The following is a 13,081-nucleotide window of genomic DNA, read 5'->3' as shown; positions in this document are numbered from 1 at the left end:
AGTGATGACGGATACGTTTGACAGTGGAAGGTTGGATTGGTTTGAGGGCACAAAGCTCTTACCAAAACATTCTAGATAATGTAATATTGCTGACCCAGTTTCATTCTATGCTGTAGTTCCTGTAGTTGCAGGAATGCAGAACCACCACTCAGTTTTTAACCACTGAGCTACACAGCACCAAGCTGAAAACCTACTGGACTAGTGATCAGAAGGTTTCCACTAAAATCCCCATTAACACCAAGTTGGCATTGTTGGGCCTCTAAGCAAGGCAACCCTCAGTTGCTTACATGGTATTCAGTCATCATCAGACTGTAAGTCATGTTAATGCAGATGTATATGCATCAGCTACCCTGATTTCCCCCTCTCTTCTAGGTATAAATATCAGACAGTATTCACTTATCTGCTCATGTGAAACATTCTCTTCCTGCCACATTCCAAGATGGTAGCTGAGTTTCAGGTCACCCTGACCAAATAAAAACACACAATGTTCAAGATACTCCAGAGCCTCATACTGATCATCACAAACAGTATGCAGTTAAAGCACCAAAAAATAATAAACATTGCTTAACACAGACATTGTATGCTTATCAAACACACTTGAAAATAAAGATAAATCATCAAATGTTCCTTTGTTTTCTATTAAAACTGTGATTCACAAACTGAATCCCTGACTGAGTTGGAGATTCAGACAAAGATGTTTGGTATAAGAAAATAACAAGGTGGTGTCCAGACAGAAGATAAATGGGCTAATTATAAAACCTTGAGGTACACCAGACATTATCTGTTGTGTCTCTGCAGCACAGTTTAGAATCTTTTTACGAGCTTAGACTCAGATTTCTTATATCTAAGTTATAAAGATTGGCCTCATGGTTTTCACTGGAATATGCTGCTCTTTATCTGTGACTGAATTCTTTTTTCTTTAAACAAACAAATAAGTTTTATCTGAGTGTTGGAAAAACTATTTGTATATATTTGTATTATTGTAGAGGTGTAGAAAGTTTCTATCTTGGTGGCATATCATCCTAAATGCTCATAATACTAATACTGTTATATAAAGTCTATATATAGCGCCCTCTGATATCAAACTATCAGCTTCGTTTGACTGCAAGTGCATGGAACATATGAGGGTTCTTCAAAAGGTTTCGGCACTTTTTTAAACTCTTAAGAATTTCAAAAGCAAATGACATCACGTTTCTACGTCGTCACCTTTCGATGCATTTTTTCCAGTGTCATACCAACTTTTTAATGCTATCAGCAAAAAATGTTTTGGTTGAGCGTGTAGCCACTGATGCGCGTAGCCACTGATGCACCGCTGCTTTCACATCATCATCACATGAAAATCTTTTTCCTCTTGAAGCTTCTTTGAGCGTCCAAAAAGGTGTAAATCACATGGTGCTAAATCCGGACTATAAGCGTCTTTCAGTCTCTCAGACACGACCAATTACTACTCCTCCCACCCTCACTGCTTCCAACTAAAATATAAAAGTGCAGAAACTTTTTGAAGATCGCTTGTAGTTTTAACCTTGGTAAAAGACACCAAACTTAAAAAATAAAAATAAAAATACTGATTATGGTTTTTGATGGGCAGGTGTAGTCCAAGAACCATTAAAAACAGATTTGTTATAAATTAGGGCATTAGTAGCTAGTGGACTAGTAAGTAAAAGCTCACCTCAGTTCGGTAACAAATGCAGGTTGCTTTGGATTAAATCATCTGCTCAGAAATGCTGCTGAGTATGGATTAAAAAAAAAAAAATGCATTTCCCCCCTATTTTTACTGCATCCAATTTTTACCCAATTGCGTTATGCTTCCTCTCTACTGGTCCTGACCCCCGCCCGAATGAGGAGAGCAAACTGACACACGCCACCTCCGACACGTGAGCAGTAGCCGACTGCATCTTTTCACATGCACAAGGCGAGTTCATATGCGATCAGCCTTGTGCACGGAGAGCCACATTCTGATCAGCATTATTCCTTTCATAATTCTGTGCAGACACCATCAATCAGCCAGCAGAAGTCATAATTGCATCAGTTATGTGGTCCCTATCCGGCTCCCTCCCTGGATGAACGTTGTTCATATAGCCGCCCAGCCCAGACGAATGGCAGAGCTGAGATTCGATACGATGTATTCAAAATCCCATCTCTGGTGTGCTAGTGTGTTTTACCGCTGCGCCACCTGAGCGGCCGTAGTGTGGGCATTTTTTTATGAAACCTACATTAAACTTATTAAAGAACCAATTAATTAAAAAGCAGTTTTTGGCCAAGTATGTTTTTTAAGCCATACTCTTACTTGAACTGTAGATTGACCAGTGTAAGATCTGAGGTCAGGCCTGCAGATTCTTCAGTTGAACATCTGGTTAGAGTGGTTGCTTTTTAAAGCTGAATAGCTAAAAGTCTGCATATAAAACATTCAAAATCTCAAATATTACCATAAACAGTCACTTTTGCTGGGCTGCGTTCCTGCTTTATCTTCAGTGCTACAGCGGGCCCAGGAATATGTCTAATCACGTTTGTAGCTGTAAGGTTTTTTTGTTGCTTTGCTGCTTTGTGGGAGATGAATTATGCAGCAGTGTATTCTGACAAGGATTTTAACTCGAGCAACCGAAAAGCAATCAAGTACTCACCAGGTGGGGAGGCCAATCTTCACTTTCTATCTATCAGACCTGACAGGCATCGTCATCGTCAGTCTGTTTCACACTGCATTTTTACCCAGGTGTCTTAAACACTCTAACCACTGTACACACAACTTTGACGTTTAAAGACTGAATCTACAGTACTATCCAGCCATGATAATAGCCATAGCAGCTGACACAGCGTTAAGAATTAAACAAACAAACCTAGGTGTCTTAGAAATGTTTCTCATCATTTGCTTGGATCTCTGTCAGTGGCTCTGGATCTTCCAGCTCTGGTCTGCTAGTGTGTTTTACCGCTGTGTTACCTGAGTGTCTGTGGTATGAGCATTTTTTACATTAAACTTATTAAAGAGCCAATTAATTAAAAAGCATTTTTTGTCAAAGTATCTTTTTAAAGCAATCAATACAACTCCAGCGACTGCTATGACACACACGTCCTTTACAACATACAAACCTCTTACTTGAACTGTAGGTTTACCAGTGTAAGATCTGAGGTCAGGTGATCGTACTGAATAATAGAATGTGAAAGGTTAACTAGAAAAATTAAAATTAACCTTAAAACATAAAAAACCGTAGAGTTTTCCCGGAGCTCTCACCAGCGCAGCCATCTTGCGGCACACCGGAACCGTAGGCCTGCACATTCTTCAATCAGTAATCTGCGTAAAATATTAGCTTTTAAATCTGAATAGCTAAAACTCTGCATATAAAACATTCAAATTCAATCTCAAATATTACCATAAACAGTCACTTTTGCTGGGCTGCGTTCCTGCTTTATCTTCAGTGCTACAGCAGGCCGAGGCGTTAAGAATTAAACAAACAAACCTAGGTGTCTTAGAAATGTTTCCCGTAATTGCTTGGATCTCTGTCAGTGGCTCTGGATCTTGTGGGAGTTTTTAGGTCATTTTCTTTGTCTCAAATAATATCTAGACATTTACGTTCTCCTCCAGATGTTTTACCATAATTTAAAAATTAACATTTTTGAGGAGGTTATGGTTAAGAATCATCCCCTTCTTTTACAATTGGTACCCAAAGGGCCACAGATTCAGGTGGACAGTAAAAGCAAGTAAACACAGTTTGATTGGGCGGATAAAAGAAAAAAAAGCGTTGATCTGTTTCCTCACTCTGAAGGACGTTTGAGGTTTCAGACAGAGACTCTCAGTGGTCCTCATGGTCACTGGAGGTTACCGTTCCACTTTAAATCTTTTACTTAAGAGCACAAAAGATATAAAAGATTACTCTGGCAATCAGTGCGCTTTTCATGGACTCTGCTTTTATGGACGTCTTTATAAGTGCAGGACGTTCGGTTTTCTAATTTTCTAAATTCGACTTTTTAGTTTTTTGGCTGCTCCCATATTTTAGGAGTGACTACAGAGAATTCTTCTGGTCAACAGTTTTTACACCGGATGCCCTTTCAGACACAACTCTCCTTATTTTAACCGGGCAAGTGCACCGCTCAGTGGCTAGGCTGTTTGGCCATTTTCCCTGGCAAGACATAGCCAGTCATGTCTGTGTAGATGCCAGTTCAGCCGATAGCACAGCTGAAATGGGAACCCTGGATTTACCGCTGCGCCACCTGAGCACCCACTTTTCAAAAGAACCTATAATGATTTATAATTAAGGCCATTCACGGCTGTAAAGATTGTGTCATGGACTGTAAAATGAGTCATTTGTGTAATAAAAAATCCCAACAGTGGCAACCTGGCAGTGGTGGAATTTGAACCAGCAACCTTCTGCTTACTAGTCCAACACCTTAACCTCTGGGCTACAACTGCCAATTGTGAAATGTTGGATTCTTTAAAAATATGAGAAAAATTTAGTAGGTCCCTATTTATAATGTAAAACAGTCACTGGTGTCACCAGCTCCACTTTTGCCTTCTAGGAATTAAAAGGTCTAATCAGTGAGGATAAGAGTTTAGGAACAGTGGTGGCAGTGGACGGCAGTGCCAGCCATGAGCATATGAAAGCATGCCAACAGAGGTGGAAAAAGAATGTTAAAGCTAAGCTAAGGATTTCAACAGCCTGTGGGATTAACACAGCCAGCGCTTTAAATGCTTTTCTTCCATTCATTCACACAAATCTGTCACATCGGGTGAAATATTTCTTTTACTTTGCTCATAGTGACACAGTGACCCAGTTAAACCTGAGCAGATCAGTCAGAAATCTCTTCAGTAGGCCCAGAGCGCACTGAGCTTTCTATCCAATTTTACAGTTGCTGACTTATTTTCAGGAGGTGTTGGAGTTTTTCCTCAGTTATCCTCTGAACTTGAAGTGTGCTTGTGAGTGCTTGTAGTATGCACTGCGTAGTGACCATGTTCTCTAGTTAGGATCAGTTATTAAGGCTCCTTTTTTTTTGTCTTCGGCCTGTTTAAAATTTCTGATCAGTCCCGTAGTCGTGTAGTGCACACTCGTTCCTGTAGTCGTGTAGTGCACACTCGTTCCTGTAGTCGTGTAGTGCACACTCGTTCCTGTAGTCGTGTAGTGCACACTCGTTCCTGTAGTCGTGTAGTGCACACTCGTTCCTGTAGTCGTGTAGTGCACACTCGTTCCTGTAGTCGTGTAGTGCACACTCGTTCCTGTAGTCGTGTAGTGCACACTCGTTCCTGTTGTCGTGTAGTGCACACTCGTTCCTGTTGTCGTGTAGTGCACACTCGTTCCTGTTGTCGTGTAGTGCACACTCGTTCCTGTTGTCGTGTAGTGCACACTCGTTCCTGTAGTCGTGTAGTGCACACTCGTTCCTGTAGTCGTGTAGTGCACACTCGTTCCTGTAGTCGTGTAGTGCACACTCGTTCCTGTAGTCGTGTAGTGCACACTCGTTCCTGTAGTCGTGTAGTGCACACTCGTTCCTGTAGTCGTGTAGTGCACACTCGTTCCTGTAGTCGTGTAGTGCACACTCGTTCCTGTAGTCATGTAGTGCACACTCATTCCTGTAGTCACTCATTCCTGTAGTCGTTTATTGCCCACTCGTTCCTGTTGTCGTGTAGTGCACACTCGTTCCTGTAGTCATGTAGTGCACACTCGTTCCTATAGTCATGTAGTGCACACTCGTTCCTGTAGTCATGTAGTGCACACTCATTCCTGTAGTCATGTAGTGCACACTCATTCCTGTAGTCACTCATTCCTGTAGTCGTTTATTGCCCACTCATTCCTGTTGTCGTGTAGTGCACACTCGTTCCTGTAGTCATGTAGTGCACACTCGTTCCTGTAGTCATGTAGTGCACACTCGTTCCTGTAGTCGTGTAGTGCACACTCGTTCCTGTAGTCGTGTAGTGCACACTCGTTCCTGTAGTCATGTAGTGCACACTCGTTCCTGTAGTCATGTAGTGCACAACTCGTTCCTGTAGTCATGTAGTGCACACTCATTCCTGTAGTCGTGTAGTGCACACTCGTTCCTGTAGTCGTGTAGTGCACTCTCGTTCCTGTAGTCGTGTAGTGCACACTCGTTCCTGTAGTCGTGTAGTGCACACTCGTTCCTGTAGTCGTGTAGTGCACACTCGTTCCTGTAGTCGTGTAGTGCACACTCGTTCCTGTAGTCATGTAGTGCACACTCATTTCCTGTAGTCATGTAGTGCACACTCATTCCTGTAGTCATGTAGTGCACACTCGTTCCTGTAGTCAGGTAGTGCACAATCATTCCTGTAGTGGTGTAGTATACATTTAAGTCATGTAATGTAGTGCACACTCAGTCCTGTCATGTATGAATATGGTGCACACTCATTCCTGTAGTCATGTAGTGCACACTCGTTCCTGTAGTCGTGTAGTGCACACTCGTTCCTGTAGTCGTGTAGTGCACACTCGTTCCTGTAGTCGTGTAGTGCACACTCGTTCCTGTAGTCGTGTAGTGCACACTCGTTCCTGTAGTCGTGTAGTGCACACTCGTTCCTGTAGTCATGTAGTGCACACTCGTTCCTGTAGTCATGTAGTGCACACTCGTTCCTGTAGTCATGTAGTGCACACTCATTCCTGTAGTCATGTAGTGCACACTCATTCCTGTAGTCACTCATTCCTGTAGTCGTTTATTGCCCACTCGTTCCTGTTGTCGTGTAGTGCACACTCGTTCCTGTAGTCATGTAGTGCACACTCGTTCCTGTAGTCATGTAGTGCACACTCGTTCCTGTAGTCGTGTAGTGCACACTCGTTCCTGTAGTCGTGTAGTGCACACTCGTTCCTGTAGTCGTGTAGTGCACACTCGTTCCTGTAGTCGTGTAGTGCACACTCGTTCCTATAGTCATGTAGTGCACACTCGTTCCTGTAGTCATGTAGTGCACAACTCGTTCCTGTAGTCATGTAGTGCACACTCATTCCTGTAGTCGTGTAGTGCACACTCGTTCCTGTAGTCGTGTAGTGCACTCTCGTTCCTGTAGTCGTGTAGTGCACTCTCGTTCCTGTAGTCGTGTAGTGCACTCTCGTTCCTGTAGTCGTGTAGTGCACACTCGTTCCTGTAGTCGTGTAGTGCACACTCGTTCCTGTAGTCATGTAGTGCACACTCGTTCCTGTAGTCATGTAGTGCACACTCATTTCCTGTAGTCATGTAGTGCACACTCGTTCCTGTAGTCGTGTAGTGCACTCTCGTTCCTGTAGTCGTGTAGTGCACACTCGTTCCTGTAGTCATGTAGTGCACACTCATTTCCTGTGGTCATGTAGTGCACACTCATTTCCTGTAGTCATGTAGTGCACACTCATTCCTGTAGTCATGTAGTGCACACTCGTTCCTGTAGTCAGGTAGTGCACAATCATTCCTGTAGTGGTGTAGTATACATTTAAGTCATGTAATGTAGTGCACACTCAGTCCTGTCATGTATGAATATGGTGCACACTCATTCCTGTAGTTGTGTAGTATACATTTAAGTCATGTAGTTGTGTAGTGCACACTCATTCCTGTAGTTGTGTAGTATACATTTAAGTCATGTAGTTGTGTAGTGCACACTCATTCCTGTAGTTGTGTAGTGCACACTCATTTCCTGTAGTCATGTAGTGCACACTCATTTCCTGTAGTCATGTAGTGCACACTCGTTCCTGTAGTCATGTAGTGCACACTCATTTCCTGTAGTCATGTAGTGCACACTCATTTCCTGTAGTCATGTAGTGCACACTCATTTCCTGTAGTCATGTAGTGCACACTCGTTCCTGTAGTCATGTAGTGCACACTCGTTCCTGTAGTCATGTAGTGCACATTCGTTCCTGTAGTCATGTAGTGCACACTCGTTCCTGTAGTCAGGTAGTGCACTCTCGTTCCTGTAGTCATGTAGTGCACACTCGTTCCTGTAGTCGTGTAGTGCACACTCGTTCCTGTAGTCATGTAGTGCACACTCGTTCCTGTAGTCATGTAGTGCACACTCGTTCCTGTAGTCAGGTAGTGCACACTCGTTCCTGTAGTCAGGTAGTGCACAATCATTCCTGTAGTGGTGTATACATTTAAGTCATGTAATGTAGTGCACACTCAGTCCTGTCATGTATGAATATGGTGCACACTGATTCCTGTAGTTGTGTAGTATACATTTAAGTCATGTAGTTGTGTAGTGCACACTCATTCCTGTAGTTGTGTAGTATACAGTGTATCACAAAAGTGAGTACACCCTTCACATTTCTGCAAATATTTCATTATATCTTTTCATGGGACAACACTTTAGACATGAAACTTGGATATAACTTAGAGTAGTCAGTGTACAGCTTGTATAGCAGTGTAGATTTACTGTCTTCTGAAAATAACTCAACACACAGCCATTAATGTCTAAATAGCTGGCAACATAAGTGAGTACACCCCACAGTGAACATGTCCAAATTGTGCCCAAATGTGTCGTTGTCCCTCCCTGGTGTCATGTGTCAAGGTCCCAGGTGTAAATGGGGAGCAGGGCTGTTAAATTTGGTGTTTTGGGTACAATTCTCTCATACTGGCCACTGGATATTCAACATGGCACCTCATGGCAAAGAACTCTCTGAGGATGTGAGAAATAGAATTGTTGCTCTCCACAAAGATGGCCTGGGCTATAAGAAGATTGCTAACACCCTGAAACTGAGCTACAGCATGGTGGCCAAGGTCATACAGTGGTTTTCCAGGACAGGTTCTACTCGGAACAGGCTTCGCCAGGGTCGACCAAAGAAGTTGAGTCCACGTGTTCGGCGTCATATCCAGAGGTTGGCTTTAAAAAATAGACACATGAGTGCTGCCAGCATTGCTGCAGAGGTTGAAGACGTGGGAGGTCAGCCTGTCAGTGCTCAGACCATACGCCGCACACTGCATCAACTCGGTCTGCATGGTCGTCATCCCAGAAGGAAGCTGACGCACAAGAAAACCCACAAACAGTTTGCTGAAGACAAGCAGTCCAAGAACATGAATTACTGGAATGCCCTGTGGTCTGACGAGACCAAGATAAACTTGTTTGGCTCAGATGGTGTCCAGCATGTGTGGCGGTGCCCTGGTGAGAAGTACCAAGACAACTGTATCTTGCCTACAGTCAAGCATGGTGGTGGTAGCATCATGGTCTTGGGCTGCATGAGTGTTGCTGGCACTGGGGAGCTGCAGTTCATTGAGGGAAACATGAATTCCAACATGTACTGTGACATTCTGAAACAGAGCATGATCCCCTCCCTTCGAAAACTGGGCCTCATGGCAGTTTTCCAACAGGATAACGACCCCAAACACAACCTCCAAGATGACAACTGCATTGCTGAGGAAGCTGAAGGTAAAGGTGATGGACTAAACCCAATTGAGCACCTGTGGCGCATCCTCAAGTGGAAGGTGGAGGAGTTCAAGGTGTCTAACATCCACCAGCTCCGTGATGTCATCATGGAGGAGTGGAAGAGGATTCCAGTAGCAACCTGTGCAGCTCTGGTGAATTCCATGCCCAGGAGGGTTAAGGCAGTGCTGGATAATAATGGTGGTCACACAAAATATTGACACTTTGGGCACAATTTGGACATGTTTACTGTGGGGTGTACTCACTTATGTTGCCAGCCATTTAGACATTAATGGCTGTGTGTTGAGTTATTTTCAGAAGACAGTAAATCTGCACTGCTATACAAGTTGTACACTGACTACTCTAAGTTATATCCAAGTTTCATGTCTATAGTGTTGTCCCATGAAAAGATATAATGAAATATTTGCAGAAATGTGAGGGGTGTACTCAATTTTGTGATACACTGTACATTTAAGTCATGTAATTGTGTAGTGCACACTCAGTCCTGTAGTATACATTTAAGCCATGTATTAATATAGTGCACACTCATTCCTGTAGTTGAGCTCATAAATCCATTAACATACTTGACGATCACTATACTTGCACTTTCGTGTGCCTCTGGTGAGCCACAGGCTGCAGATTGGGAACCCTGTCCTAACTGTCTGCTAACAGTACAGCTTACTATCATACGTCTGTTTACAAAACGTTCAGTTCTGGGAGGTTTCAGCTGTTTTGGGAGGCGTTGCTCCTCTGTCTCTGGCAGAGGTTTTTCTGTTCCAGCATTTATATTACAGAGCGTTCAGATAAAGTAGAATTTAACTGCCTGCTGTGAATCAGATGGTTTGAATCAGGTGAAGACTTTAAAAAGACTGTTTGATTCATAGTGATGTTGCTGTTATTTAACATGACCATGTTTATATAGACTTGGGTTTGTGTAATTGTTCCTTTTTTGCTAATTTCCTTCACTAGTTAGGAACGGGTATTTTAATCAGATTGTTATTTAAACTCACACATTTACTGTGAGGGTAATTTGTGTTGTTATGAATAAAACATGGAGGAACTGACATTTTGATAAGTATAATGAAACTAGTCTGCTGTGAGCAGCTTGATTTCAGCTAAATTGCCTTGTCATGTTGAAAAATAATGTGTTTGGATAGTCAGGTGTGACTGAGGAACCAGAAGAATAACCAGGTCTGTTTAATTAAAAGCTACAAGACCATGGGTGACAACATCCAAATTCAAGTGAGTTTTACATAAAATATAAAATAAAAATATATAAAATATAAAAAATATATATATATATTTTCCTTTTCCTAGCTATTTTGGAATCTGGGGTCAGAGTGCAGGGTCAAGTTAAATTTATTTGCATAGCGCTTTTTACAATGGACATTCTCAAAGCAAATTTACAGAATCCAGGACCAACCAACCAAAAGCCCCTGTTGAGCAAGTCAAGGGCGACGGTGGCAAAGAAAAACTCCCTTAAAAATACAGGAAGAGCCGCTCAGGTGGCGCAGCGGTAAAAACACACGCTGCAACCAGAGCTGGATGTTGAATACATCATATCGAATCTCAGCTCGGCCTTGCCGGCTGAAGGCCGAGCGGCCACATAAACAACGATTGGCCTGTTGTTGGGTCTCTCTCTGTCAGATTGGTGCAATTACGACCTCTGCTGGCTGATTAGAGGCGCCTACACAGAGATGAGGAAAGAGTGCTCTTAGGGTGTGTCTCTCCGTACACAACGCTAGGTGGCACAACACTCGTCAATGTGTGGGTGATAAGATGCATACGGCTTGCTGCTTTGGATGCGCTAAAAAAAAGGGGGGACAAAAAGGGGAGAAAATGCATTAAAAAAAAAATACAGGAAGAAACCTTGAGAGGAACCAGACTCAGCAGGGACTCCCTATCCTCCTTGGGTGGCCTGGAGGGTAATTTAAATAAATAGGATTTACACAAATCATACATACACAAAATTAAATTGAACTAAAAGTTATAACTAGCACAAAATAATAATGTAAACAACTGGACTTTTATTCAGTCCAGTCTGTGATAACGTCTGTAGTGAGTTCTGGACAATTGTGATGCAAACATGCCAGGTACCCTTCATATCTAGCAGGAGCAGCATTGTTGGACGGGAGTCTCGACTTGCAGGATTCAACCTCGGGTGGGTAAACAGGTTTCTGTCAGAACCACCTCAGTGTAAAGCAACAAACAATGTAGTTTAAATGTAAAATCGTTAGGAATAAAATGTCAGTTTTGCAGAGTAGCATGAGACTCTGGCACCTCTAATTATTACAGCATTACTAAAAGGGAGAGCAGACAAGAGAGGCAGAACAACAGCAACCAGACATCCCTGATCACAAGTTTCTATGACCTAGAACCCCTAAGCTCTGCGCCTTTGTTTATAATCGGGGTCAGGCTCAGCCGGACCAGGCATTGGATGGCGTTCCTGGAGCCAACAGGGTTAAGGGCCTTGCTCTAGGACCCAATAAGTGTCATGTAGTTGATTCTGACTGCTGGTAAACATATGGATAGTGTTTCTCCAGGATATTCTGTCTTCTGTTTGGGTCTTCAGGCTTCTTAATGGCTCATTAATTGTTCTTCTACTTGTACCCATCCATCTTGTTGCTGGCCATCCTCTTCCTCTTTTATCTTTAACTGTTCCAGGCATAACTGTCTTTTCCAATGAATTGGTTCTGCTCATATTGTGTCCAAAATAAGAGAGCTTTAGTTTGGTTGTCTGGGCTTTGGATGAGAGTTTAGGTTCTTTGCCGTCCAATACACTTTCAAAAGTCTCAGCCAGCTCCAATGCCAACGCCAGAGCATGCCACCGATACTGTCATGGTGGTCAAGATGGCTTTCGAAGCAGTGGTCATGATTCCAGTAGCTTCCAGGCCTGCTGCTTTGCTGTGGTGAGGACACAGCAGATGGGGTTTAATGGCATTCCCCATCTGACCGCCCATTTAAAACAGACAGCCAAGCACAAAAACCTCCAACCTCTTGCTGCCACAGGGCTGAAAGTGTAGCTAAGCAAGAAAAATACTTCCACGCCCACACACAATTACTTTTCCCTCTCTCTCCCTTTCCTTTTCTCGCTCACTCGCTCGCCCGCTCGGGTGGCTGTATGTACACAGCAGAAAGTAGAGATGCGGTTCATGGAAGAAAAAACCCAGCATGATTCACAGTGAAGAAAAGTCTTCAACATCTGCAGTAAAAGCTTGTTACTGTGGCAACAAGTCAAAAGTGTCCCTTCTTTCTTTGACATCTTAACAAGTTCAGGAACTTTTACTGTATTATTTGCGTTTCCTCCCAGTAGAATGAATCACTCAGTTTTAGCCTGCTTAGGAGTTTAGCGTACGCTTTACAAAAACAGCATCTCACCTTAACATCATTAACGTCAGGCTTTAACAGAACTGTCTGTGGGAGGACTAAAGACTAAACTGATTTTTGACACGTGTGTGCAAAGTTAAGATAATAATAAAACCCCATTTTTAAAGTGCATTTTCTCCCCGTTTTCCTCAAATTTAGCACTCTCAATTTTGTCTTCCGCTGCTGAGAGATACCAGATTGCATCCAAGGAGAGCACGTCGCTGTACACGCCTCTTCCGACACGTGTACGGCCCTCCTCTTCTCGCCCCTGCACTCTGCACAGGTGTCTCTTCCTCCAATCAGGGTCCTTACACAACGTATAAAGACCCACCCACCCACACATGGTCCGGCCCCCACCCTGCATGCAAACAGGCTTCACACTGCAGTTCACCGAGCTGGGATAATTATTTA

General features: G+C 43.1%; 1 protein-coding gene across 1 annotated transcript in view; it reads left to right on the top strand.

Moving 5' to 3' along the window:
• Positions 1–13,081, top strand: part of arhgap35a (Rho GTPase activating protein 35a) — a 112,709-nt gene that overhangs the window by 43,315 nt on the left and 56,313 nt on the right. The window lies entirely within an intron of this gene.

This window comes from Trichomycterus rosablanca, chromosome 20 (genome assembly GCF_030014385.1).
Source record: "Trichomycterus rosablanca isolate fTriRos1 chromosome 20, fTriRos1.hap1, whole genome shotgun sequence".
Classification (NCBI taxonomy): Eukaryota; Metazoa; Chordata; class Actinopteri; order Siluriformes; family Trichomycteridae; genus Trichomycterus; species Trichomycterus rosablanca.
The sequence above is the reverse complement of the archived record's forward strand: the minus strand, read 5'-3'. Positions and strand labels throughout refer to the sequence as shown.